We start from the raw sequence: 13018 nt of genomic DNA on the forward strand, positions 1-13018 counted from the left end.
ACACCAGAAACCTCCCTAAACCTTTCTTCCCCTTCAGTCACTTCCTTGCTTTCTACGAAACCATTCGTGTATGCATCCCTAAACGAAAGGGTACAGTTTGCCTGTCTTGAACTTTACATGAATGGGATCACACTCTATCTTCCTTTTGTGTCTTTTTTTGGCTCAACATTCTCACACAAAGCTCATTCATTCTTTTTTTTTTTTTTTTTAAGGATTTTATTTATTTATTTGACAGAGATCACAAGTAGGCAGAGAGGCAGGCAGAGAGAGAGGAGGAAGCAGGCTCCCTGCTCCTCAGGGAGCCCGATGCGGGGCTCGATCCCAGGACCCTGAGTCATGACCTGAGCTGAAGGCAGAGGCTTTAACCCACTGAGCCACCCAGGCGCCCCAAAGCTCATTCATTCTGATCACTGTATAGTATTCCGTTGTGTGGCTGATATAGTATCCATTCTACTGCATTTGGACATATGGGTTGTTTCCAGGTTTGGGCTATTACTAGCAATGCTGGAATGAGCATTTATTCTTTTTTAACCAGGAAAAAATTACTAAAAATAATTCTCAGAAGCCTGAGCAAGCATATCCACGGGCTTTGCAGAGCCGAGGACAGCTGTGTTCCCTCAGAATCATTTCAGAACCCTCCGACCTCCTCCTGAGAGGACCCCAGACAGTGGACGGACCCCAGCAGAGAGTGCTGTCGGTGAAGGCGCCCAGCTTTTCCCGGATGTGAACAGTTTTAGGCTTGGGTTGTGCAACCAGCCCTGGGCTTTGGCACGCGGCTGGTCAAGAGACTGGAATGGACTGCCCCCATCTCCCTCCCCCCAAGATTAAAGTCATTTAATCCTCTGGGTATTTGAGGGAGGAAGGGGGACAGGAGAGGTCTGGCGAGCTGCTTTGTCACAGACCGAGCCTGACTCTATCTTTCCTGCTGTATTGAGATGAAAGCCCTTTGCCCACCTTCCCAGGTGAGAGCTTGGCTATTCTACAGGTAAGTTGGATCAGGAGATCGCTTGGTGTCCTTCGCCCTGGGAAACAATATTCAAAGAACCATTCTGAGTTCTCACTATAGGGACAAGGGGTGAGGGTAGGGGAGGGGAAAGACATGCAATGATACAGCTTCAAATCACTTCCAATTAAGCTTGTAGCTAATTTTCCACAGCCTGAGCTCCCTGGAGTTGCCCTGTGGGTCCGGACACTAAGCAGGAAGGGAGACTTAGGACTGCCAGCTTGCTGGGTGTCTTTAAGCCACCGAGTGTGGTCTCCACCAAAGGGAGACAGCGACTCCTGGCTCCCCACCTCTCAACAGAGTTCCTGGGCTCTGCTTCTCCTATCCCTGGGGCTGTTGGTTTCCCAGGGAGGCCCGACCCAGAGAACAGCGGACCCAGAGAAACCTCAGGCTCAGGGTTGTCACTGACATTCCCATCCCACAGGGAATGAGATGTCCTATGAGCCACATTTCCACTTCTGGTCTCCCAGTCCTCCCACCCCCGGCCCCGCTCCTCCTTGGGGAATTGGTAAGAAAGTCAGACGGAGTCTTCTTTTGACCCCAAGTCGTCTCTCTAGCGTTTGAGCCAAGCGAGCTGGCCTTTGTCTGCTGCTCCATGTCCAAGGTCCTGGCTCGTGGCGACAATCTTCCCTGCACCTCAGTTGCCTGACTGCAGAAATGAGGGGCCGGGACGTGCAGAGCCCCATAGCCGTGGCCAGGGGCTCCAAAGGCAGATTGGCTTTGGTTCACTTCTCTTCCCACTCCCACCCCAGTCACCGGCACAAAGATCCTCCCCAAACAGCCATAAAAGCGGTGACAATCTGATGTCTCTAAATCAGAGGAGTCCTGAACGATGTTCCAAGCATTACGCCAACCCGAGTAACACATTGTGTACATGATTTTAAAGGTTTATTTTATTTATTTTGGGGGGAGGAGGGGTGGAGGGGCCGAGAGAGAGGGAGAGAGCGAAACCTCAAGCAGACTCCACACCCAGGGCAGATGGGGCTCGATCTCACGACCCTGAGATCATGACCTGAGCCAAAATCAAGAGTCAGACGCCCAACCAACTGAGCCACCCAGGTGCCCCATCACGTATGTGACTTTAAGAACTAGAACAGAAAAGGGACTTTTCCTTATGTTGCTGTTAGAAATGTGGGCTGGTCCTCTCTCTCATTTCCCTGTTTGGAGGTGAATATGGCCCATCTTGCCTTTTCCTGCCCCGGTACCACAGTGAGCAGCAGCTGTGGTAGAGGAACCCAGCCCACACGGGCCCCCTCTCTGTACTCCCCCACCCCCAAAGGAGGTTGTGCAAGCCCCAGCATGCTCATTGGGCCGTTGGGACACACGCCTGCAAGGCCAGGACAAGGCTGACCAGACACGTTTCTGGAGTCAGGGGTCTCCTTCCTCTTCAAGGGCACCCTCGGGTGGGTTTGTGTTCGCACAGAAGCCCTTGAGTCTCAGTGGGATGTATTAAACTCTCTCCCAACACCTTGAGCCTCCCCTTCCCCACACCCAAACTCTGAAGGCTGCTTCCCCTGGCTTGCTGTGCACCCAGCCCTGCTGCCTGCAGAAACCCGGAGGGCCTCAGTTTTGAGGAGCCCGTGGGTTGGGTCCCCCGCCGTACTGTAGTTCCCAGATGCCTGGATTCATTAAAGAGCTAAGCCACTGGAGGGAAAGGGACTCACTTGGCAGGTAGCTCTGCCAGCAAGGACGCTGGCCCCAGGAGAGAGCTCTTGGGGTTCAGTGGAGACCCAAGCTCTAATCTCACACCCCGTCCTGACCCCAGCTGGCACGCAGAATTCCAAAGACCAACCCTCGCCTTGCCAAGATTCCTGTCCTCTGGTTATTCAATCAGACACGCATCTAAATGGTGCTGCAAGGGAATTTTGAAGGTGTAGCTGACGGCCTGTTGTGCCCTGAATGTCCCACCCCACCCACACCCTGTCCTCCCCACCCCTCAAATCCATTCAAAGCCCTCAGCCTCAGTACAATGGTATTAGGAAGTGGGGCTTTTGGGAGGTGATCAGGCTTAGATGAGGTCATGGTGGGGGGCAACGTGATGGGATTAGCGGCCTTATAAGAAGAGACACCAGGCATTTCTGCTACGGAAGGAGAGAGAGAGGCATCCGTCTATCTAGCTATAAGCTGGGGAGTGGGCTCCCTCCAGGAACTGAGTCTGCTAGCACCCTGGTCTGGGACTGCTGGCCTCCAGAATCACGGGACATCAATGTCTGTCTATTAAGCCGCCCCATCTGGGGTGTTTTTGTCATAGCAGCCCGAGCTCAGTCAGGTCCTAGGTCAGTGCAACTCAAGAAGCGAGGGTTATTCAGGTTGGCCTGGGCCAGTCAGGGGAGCCCTTCAGAAGAAGCAGGTTTTTCTTGGCTCGTAGCAAAAGAGGAAGTCAGAGAAACGTGAAGAGTGGGGGAGATTCCTACCAGGGGGATCTGACGCGGGGATCCCGCTGCCCGCCGCAGGGTCGTGAGTGGGCCTGTGAGCCGGGGAAGGCAGGGCAGGGGCTGCTGCGAAACGACGGGGCCCCGAACCCTCAGCGACCTGCACCAAGGGAGCCGAGGACACAGCTGGCCAACGCCCCGCCAGAGCAGCGGACCTCCGACCTAGAGACACTAGAGGTAATAAGCTGGTGTGGTTGCAGGAGCCACCAAGTCGTGTCTTTGTTATGCACAAGGACAGGACATTTGTTATGCACACGACACCGCAAGTGACCTAACGGGCCACTTCAACTTGCCAAGATCTCCAGTGCCGCATCCAGAAAAGAGGGGCAGAAAATTCACAGGGCTGCTGTGAACCAGGGCCTATTTTGGAGGTAGAGACAGAGTCCTGGCTGGGCTTGGGGCCAGAAGGCCAACATTTGCTAGTGGCACCAACCGGAGTAAGTGATTTAACTTCTCTGAGACTCAGTTTCTTCATCTCTAAAATGGAGCCAATAGCAGCTACTTCCTTGGCCAAGCAATAGCAGTGGGATGCACGGCCCCCCAGCCAGAGACTACTTTTCCCGGAGCCCCTGGCAGCTAGGTGTGGTCATGTGACTAGGCCTCAGCCGCGGAAGGTGAGTGGCGGCAATGGGCTGCTTCTAAGCGTGGGCCTTAAAACACGGCATGTGGCCTCCCGCTCGCCCTTCCTTCCTGGAATGCTGAGGTTCCCAGGCTGACCACACAGCATGGACAGGCAGGCCAGGACAATGGCCTCCAGGAAGGTGGAGAAGGAAGACAGAAAGAACCCCGGGGCCCTGCCTTAACCCCCATGAACAACCAAGACAGGGTGCGTGGCTGGTTCAGTCCATGGAGTGTGTTGACTCTTGATCTCGGGGTTGTGAGTTCGAGTCCCACATAGGGTTTAGCGACTGCTGAAAAAGATCTTTAAAAATAAAAACAAACAAAAAGCCAGCCAGTGCAAGGAATATAGGTCTGAGGGTCTTCAGCTCAGAGTTTTATTTCGTAAAGTGGAATTATTATACATATGTCAAGTAATTTATTTGTGCTTATAAGTAGTGTTTGAAGAATATTGTACAATTTCAGTGAATCAAGGGTTCCAGTCATTTATTCATTCCACACACACCGACTAAGCAGCTGCTCATTATCCGAAGTTATGACATGGAGGGAAACAAAGTCCTTGCTTTCCAAGAGTTTACCTTCTGGTCGACAGAGATGATAAACAATCAACAAATATGCAACGTGTCCAATGGTGGTAAGTGTGGGAGAGGCGTAAAGCCAGGTAATAGGGCCAGGTGCGCTTGGGCAGGGGGATGATGGCGGTACTTCCACAGGTGTCCAGCAGAGGGGATTCTAATGGCGTCTGACACGCTCCTGAAGTGAGAGAACAAGAATTGAGACACGCAGGGATGGAGCATCCTAGGCAGAGGAAAGAGCACATGCAAAGGCCCTGTGTTCAGGAAACAGCAAGGAGCCACTGTGGCTGGTGCAGCAATGGAGAGGGAGAGGAAGACAGAGGCAGGGAGAACACACAAGGCCCTCAGTCAATGTGAGGGCTTTAGCTTTCACACACTGAGGGACACAGGAGCCACTGGAGGGCTGAGCAGAGGTGTGCTTCGAGCTACGTGTCAGAAATAAAGCCTGGCTTAGGGGCCCCTGCACGATCTAGGTAAGCAACAGTGGAGGCTGAGGTCATAGATATGTTCTGGATGCAGAGATGACAGGATTTACCAGAGGCTCAGATGTGAGTGTGAGCCCAGGAGGAGTCAAGGAAGATTCTAGACTTCCAAGATTAAAGGACAGAGTTGCCTTTCCCCGGAGGGAGCAGGTGTATGGGGAGGCAACAGCAGGAGGTCAGTTCTGGACACATTACATTACTGTTGGACCAGCCAAGTGGTGGGTGGTCAGAGTCCTGGGGGAGGTCCTGTCTGGAGATATAAATTGGAGGCAGTCAGCATAAAGGCAGCATTTAAACCACAAGACTTGAGAGCACCAGGGACGGAGTATGGGCACCTGGGACGCGGCATGACTGGGGATGAGGGGATGATTCAGGGTAACCGGAAAGATGTCTTTAAACAGTGTCTATTTTTTTTTATTGTGGTAAAATATATACCACCCCCAAAATTGCCATTTTAACTATTTTTTAAATACCCAAATCAGTGGCATCGATGACATTCACAAGATTATGTAGGCATTGCCCCTACTTCAAAGACGTTTTCATCACCCCAAACAGAAACTCTGCCTCCCCTCCCCAGCTCTGGCAGCCACTAATCTACTTTTTGTTTCCATGGATTTGTCTTTTCTGGACATTTCACACCAACCGAATCTGAGGATAGAGAGCATTTTTGGATGTGGCCTCTTTCCTCTACCACAATGTCTCCGAGGTCTACCCACATTGTAGCCTGTGCACGGTGCTGTGTTTCCTTTTATGACCAAATAATACTGCATTGTACGAATATTTTGCTTCTCCATTCATCTGTTGATGGACACCTGGGTCATTTCCACCTTTTGGCCATTGTGAATAGTGCTTCTGTGAATAAGCAGTGACTCTTAATGAGTTTGGGGAGTAGATAAAAGGCATGACCACCCCTCCATCCCAGGAGCCCTTCAGAATCTTCCAGAAGATAGGAGATTACTTTTGTTTTATAAAGTGGGACCCTGGGCTTCACTAGGTTAAAAGCTCTGCTTTAAAGCAAATGGGATTAAGAGAAAACGTTCGCTGTGAAGAATTATATAACAATTCTACAAGAAACATTGTTTTATATTACCTAATATGTTCAATAGGAACATGGGATCACCTGTGTTTCTGCAGAATGAGTGCTTGATAAGGCCAGGGACCGGTCTATGTCGTGCACTCCCCTGCTTGTGTGCTCTCTCTCTCCCTGACAAATAAATAAAACCTTTAAAAAAATATGCTGGTAGGGGCACCTGGGTGGCTCAGTGGGTTAAGCCTCTGCCTTCAGCTCAGGTCATGATCTCAGAGTCCTGGGATCGAGCCCCACATCGGGCTCTCTGCTCGGCAGGGAGCCTGCTTCTCTGCTTACTTGTGATCTCTCTCTCTCTGCCAAATAAATAAATAAAATCTTTTTAAAAAATATGCTGGTAAGGGGCACATATCTACCCTACAACAGAATTGGCTTTATCAACGGTTTTGATTATTACAGTGCATTGTAATTGTTTCGCTTTGAAATTCCATGTATTTTATTTTTCGCCTTTATCTTTTGGGTCCACAGGTATCATTAGATGGGCACAGGGGTCCGCGGCATAACAGAGCCTACGTGAGGGTTTGCCTGGCTTCCCCGTGGGACACAGGCTGTCCTGGACCCTGACTGCCAGTAGTGATCCTGCTGTAAGAGTAGTGCCGCCTCTTGCCACCAGGAGGCGCTGCTTCCCCCAGGTCAGGGGAAGCCCAGGAGCAAGTTCAAGGCTTCCTCCCTCCCGCCTTTGTCCTAACCAGGGCTGGCAGCAGAAGCTTCTGGGAGTTTCCCTCCCCCTTTCTCTCTTTTTAGGATTTTAAGTAATCTCTACACCCAATGTGGGGGGGCTCAAACTTACGAGCCTGAGATCAAGAGTCCCGTGCTCTACCAACTAAGCCAGGCAGATGCCCCTCCCTCTCTTAAAAAACAAAACAAAACACTTTAATTATGGAAAATTTCTAACTAGTACGAAAGTATACGAACTCCCAGAAAGCCATGAACCAGCTTCAATAATTATCACCTCGCATGGGGCGCTTCCTAAGTGTACAGATGCCCAGGCCTGACCCAGAGTCTTAGGGCTCCCAAAGCTGGAGGGCCATTTGGGAGCCACCATTAGAGCCTGGCCCTGCCTCCTGGGACGCCCCAGGTGACCGCACTTCCTGCTCTCCCAACCTCAGCCTCCGATCCCCCCCTCACTCCACAGCCCCACAGCCTGGTGGTCTTCTCCCAGCTCTGACCAGAATCCTGCTCACACTCATTTCCTCTCACTCAGGCCCCGGACTCGGGGGACAGCTGGCCCCCATCCTCCGTACCATCACTCTTCTGGTGTCTCTATGGAAGGCCGTGTTAAGTAACCCACGCCTCACACCCCTGAGCAACCAACCACCCAGAGCCACACTCTGGGGCCACTGAGTCTTATGCTGTTTCCTCCTGTGTTGGAACACAGGCCTGGGAGTCAACGATTTCTCGCCTTTTCAGACTGGAAAGATACTGCGGAGCGATGAAAAAATACGAGATTTTGAAGTGCCTAGAAAAAGTCCCTGAGACAGGTTGAACTGTGTCTCCCCTCCCCCATTCGTATGTTGAACTACCCGCCCCTGGAACCTCAGGTTGTGACCTCATTAGGAGACAGAGTCTCTAAAGAGGTGATTAAATTAAAATGAGGTCATTAGGGTGGTCCTAATCTGGAAGGACTGGTGTCCTTATAAAAAGGGAAAATTCGGACACAGATGGATACAGAGGGGAGCCCATGTGAAGACATGGGGGTGGGGATGGCCATCTCCAAGGCCAAGAGAGAGGCCTCTGAAGGAGCCAACCCTGCTGACACCTTGATCTTGGACTTAACCCCCAGAACGGAGAGAAAAAAAAAATTTTGTTGTTCAAGCTACCTTGTCTGTGATTCTTTGCTAGGGCTGCCCTAGCAAATTAATATAATCCCCAAATAGATACAGTTCACCAAACTGATAAAATCCCTCCCCAAATTCTGATGAACCAGTTTCTGATCACTGCCAGATGCAGCCCCGTGCATAGGACCCGAGTTCCCTACTTGTGTGTATCCCCCCCGGGGCCCCGGGTTCAGCTGAAGGGAGGATGCGGGTCCCACTCAGCTCTACTCACCCTGACCCAGAGGGTGAGTCAGGCACCATCTTTTGCTGGAGCGCCTGCTCTGGGCTCGGACCTCCTGGCAAGTGGGCACCAAGGCCTGATCCCAAACTGGGTCACGAGTTTGATGCAGGACCACTGAGTCCTTGTGACCTGCAGGTTGAAGGTCTATGAAAGGCTGACCATCAGAAACAGTGACACAACTCATGGGCAAAATAAAAACACGGGACCCTTGCCCCAAAACTACCACAAATTTCAATTTGGTGACAGTCCACACACAGGCCCAGCTAAGCACATGGGTGACACACCCACGAAGCTGACCCTGCCGTTAAGGGACAGCAAAGGCAGGCTCGGGGAAGGCCAAGGGTCCAGGACACAGGGATGCCACCAGAGATACTGACTTATCACGTGGGTGCCCCCAAGGCCATGGCCAGTGTGCATGTGCGTGTGTGCACGAGTGTGAGAGAGAGAAGTAGCCCTTCTTTGGTCCCAGTCCACTCTAAACTCACTCCACAGAGTCAGCACTGCTCTGCCTGTCTCCACAGTTCCTTCTAGAAAGATAAAGGGCTAGACCCATATCCGAGCGCATTTCCCTACTACTGTCAGATACAAAGATGTCGGAGAAGATCCTGCATATCTGGTCTGAAGACTCAGAAATAAATTGCCACAAAGACGTGGGTTTCGTACAAAGACCAGAAAGGAAGCGAAGCCTGCTGTTGGTGTCCTTACTTTTTATCCGGCAACTTCTGCAGGGGAAGCATATCCGAGAATCAGCGTTTTTCTGGTTTCTGTGTCGGCCTAATGGAAAGCCAAGCTAGACGCAAGAAGAGGTTACTCGCAAATAATTTGACCGGGACCCAACAGGCCAGTTAGATCACAACCCCAGAGTGTGGCCCCTTTAATTCAAAAGTTCAAGACCGTGAGTCAGCTGGCGGTAGGGAGAAGTGCAGGCGTCCTTCACTCCGGCCTGAAACTGGGAAGAATGTAAAGACTTCGGCTCAGCGCCGTCCGTCCCCGGCGCTGCGTCGGTCAGATCTCCCGCGAGGGACGTTGAGTGTCCGTCGGTCGCGGCGGCCCGCATTCCGGGCATTCCGGCGGCCTCACTTTGGCCCACGCCTGGCTCCACGGGCCTGGGGGGCAGAGCGGAATGTGGGCCAAGTGGGCATGGGGCGCGGCCAGGCCGATGTGTGCCACAAAGGGGCCGTCTCTGAAGCGCTCTGAGCACCGGAGGAGACACAGAACAATTCCCGCAGGAATCCACTGGCTGAAGGGAGCCCGGCTGCCCACTGTGCTTCCAGCACTGAGAGAGAGAGGACTTGCTTGGACCACAGGGGGTGTCTCAAGGCCAAGGTTAGACTCAGAAAACCTTTCTAAGGGGTCTTCCGACTTACATAAAGTGGTCCAAATGGAAACAGGCCCATCTTCCTCCCTCAGTGCTAGGAAGCACCGAGGTTGGCAAGACAGAGCCAAAAAAGACGGAGTCCAGGCGGACGGGCATGAGAAGGGGAGGGCCGCGGGCAGTGGCTGCCGGAAGAGCAGTGGGGGCATGGGGAGGGGGGAGGGGTCACAGGGCGTGTTGTCCTTGGCCTGCATCAAAGGTACCAGAAGCCCCACCCCGCCACGGGCCAAAGATTGTCTTAGTGGTGTCAGAGGAGTAAACCACGGACACCTCGCTTCACCTCTCGGGCTTGTGTGAATTCCCATAAGCACCAGCCTGGAGGATGGAGAAAATCAGCAGGACGGAGAACTGGAGAGTTCACAGCTCAAAGACCACGAAGGCACCAACGCGAGACAGGCCAGGACCAAAGGCTGGTTCGGTGGGTTCTGTCAAAGTGCGGGGCCCCCTCATGGGTTCTCCAGGTTCGCCGGAGGTCACGGATGAGCCTTGTGGTCCAAGACACACCAAAGTAACCAGTGTGTCTTGGCTCTCCAACCTCTGGTGGCTTGGGGCCACTTCCTGTTGCCACGGCAACCCAGCTGGCCACACAGCTCACTGGACCCAAAGTTGGCATCTGCGGGTGGGGCTGGGCGGACCCAGAGGATTACACTGTCTTTTGCTGAGCTCCCATGGAGGCACCTTCCTCACCAGCCACTGGGGCAGACACACCAGCAGACACACCAGCAACTTCTCATTCCCGCCAACATCCTGGGCCTGGCAGGGCGGAAAAGGAAAATCCTCCCCAAGGCAGACCCACGTCCTAATGCCCACCCAGGCATGTTCGCCAAAGCTAACGACAAAGCTAACGACTGCCTTCACAGCTTGCCTTGTGGGGGGAGAGAAGCGGTGTACGTGTGTTTATGGTCAAGCCACTCTGCAAAGCAGGTCCGCAGGGCAGGAATGCCCCCAAGGCCCACCTCCAAGGACAGGGATTCTCAAGCCAGACTGCTTGGGGTCAAATCCTGTCCCTCATTTCTGTCACATCCTTTGTGACTTTTGGCAATTCCTACGTCTGTTTTCTTCTCTGTTAAGTAACAGACACTAGCTCCTGAAAGACCCCATTTCCAATGCTTAGGACAGGGCTTCGCACAAAGTGCTCTGTAAATGTTGGTTTTTTTAATTTAATTTTTTAATTTTTAAATGTTGGTTTTTATTATTCCAGTGCGCTAACCTCTCCTAGCCCAACACACCCCATACCCCAGCCCGGGGTCGGGGAGCGGGGGGGCTTTGTTCCCCTCAACATCCACGAGCGGACCGCTCCAAGGGCCCTCGCGCTCGCTGCCCCCCGAAGCCCTTACCAGCCAACACGGTGGGGCAGCGCCTCCGACATCCGGGCTCCGGCGTCTCCCCTCGCTCCGTCGCCTCTCGCTGCCGCCTCCCTCGGGGCCCAACAGCGCGCAGCACTTCTAGGGCAGTATACTTGCTGATTGCTTCCTTCACTATCACTCACAACAACCAGCTAAGACACTGCCAAAGAAACACTCACAGCTGGCCCTGCCGACGACCCGGGTGCAGGCCTGTTCCACTGCTCCCGCCGACCTGCGGATAGGAAGGAGGGACGGGACCGTGGAGAAAGCGGGGACCGGCGACAGATCCCAGCCGGGCTGGCCTGCGACTCACTGACCCGGAGGGAAAAAAAAGACCAAGTCAGCATTTGCCTGGAAGAGAAAAAGTTAGGAAGGGACAGTGGTCGTCAATCCGCACGGCTATGGGAACCAACGGGGAGCAAGAGAACAAACACAGCGACCCCAGCCGTTCCCCCATCCTGGACGCCCCTGAGGGAGCCGAGCAGTCAGAATCCTATCGGGAAAGCGGAAGCAGAAGGAGATTGAGATGAAGAGGTTTATTTCAAGGAACTGGCTCACATGACTGTGGGGCTGGCGAGGGCCGCCTGGCAGCTTGGCCGCTCTCAGGCAGGAGCTGACAGTGCAGTCCACAGGTGGGGTCTCTTCCTCCTCAGGAAAACCCCAGCTTTGTTCTTAAGGCCTTTCAGCTGCTTGGATGAGGCCCACCCACGTTATCGAGGATAAGCTTTAAAGCCAACTGATTGTAGACGCCTCCCGCATGGGCCCAAAGCAGCGCCTCGCTCGGTGTTTGGTTGAATGACTGGGTCCCGCAGTCCGGCCAAGCTGACACCTCGAGGAGCCCATCGTGGTGGCTGCTAGAACATCTGGTCACCAGCTGCTTCGGATGTGGACCACCGATAGTTCCTCTTCTGTGTGGGGGCAGGGACACACAGGGGCGCTCCTGGGAGGGTCACTGTGCCCCCTACCCCAGGCCAGGAGGTCCCAGAAATGGGTTCCAGGCAAGCTGCGGTGGACGAGACCCTGCCCACCTGCTGTCCCCTCACTGGGCTTCCCCCACACTCAGCAAGACGCAGAGCACACAGCGCCCCCTTCCTTGGCTTCTAAATGTCCAGTGGGAGCTGGTGGGAGTCTCTTGTCACCTTAGTCTTCTGCCCCCAGACAGATGAACCCGTGATGCCCTGCCTAAAATCCAAGCCAGACTAGACTTTAATTATGGCCTTTCAGTGTGGAAAATATGCCTCTGCTATGTCCAGTCTTATCTCAACGGTAAGTGTCTCTGTCAGGTTGGAGCGCTGCGCCCAAGAACCACCTGCGGGCTCTGGAGAAGCGGCTTTCCTGGCTCCGCGCTGCAGCTCCGGACCCCTCCGGCCTGGGATTGGCCCAAGGGCACTTTCCACATTGACCGTCCTCAAGTCAGCACGGGGTCAAGCAGGAGCCTGAATAATGCCCGGGCTGGCTGGACAAGGCAGGGGACCCCCCCAAATACTGAAAACAGAAGCAGGGTCCCCATGGTAAAAACAGCGACGCGGGAATTAAGTGGCGTGCTTGGTGTCTGAGCTCAGAACAGCATTTGGGACGGGCTGACCCTCCCAAAAATGGGCTGTGAGAGGCGGGAACGGGCTCACGAACACTCGCTGGCCTCAGGCTGGCCCTTGGCACCGCTGTCAAGGTCAAGTCAGCCGGGTGCCTGTGTGTTTCTCAGGGATGGGGCACGCGCTGAACCCCAGCAGAGGTCGAAAGCACTAATGGAGGGAGATGAGGGAACTCCTAATTCTTGGATCCAGTCTACCCTCAGGCTCAGAAAATAAACCAAAGGAAAAGATGGCTCAGAAAAGCAAGACCAGATGTGTCTTCTACTGCTAAGCAGCCCCTGCCCCCGATCTCCATGCTAAACCCCATGTTCTGAATCTAGGCAGTGAGTGACCTGGGTGAAGACGTGGCTGCCCGTGGAGGCTGCTCCCCGGACACCAGAGCTGAGTTGGCAGTTATGGTAACCAGGAGGGGGTCCGTCTTCCTCCACCAGAGTCTGGGGTCCTCAGACA

This window comes from Lontra canadensis, unplaced genomic scaffold, assembly GCF_010015895.1.
Source record: "Lontra canadensis isolate GAN:19392208 unplaced genomic scaffold, GSC_riverotter_1.0 scaffold25, whole genome shotgun sequence".
NCBI lineage: Eukaryota > Metazoa > Chordata > Mammalia > Carnivora > Mustelidae > Lontra > Lontra canadensis.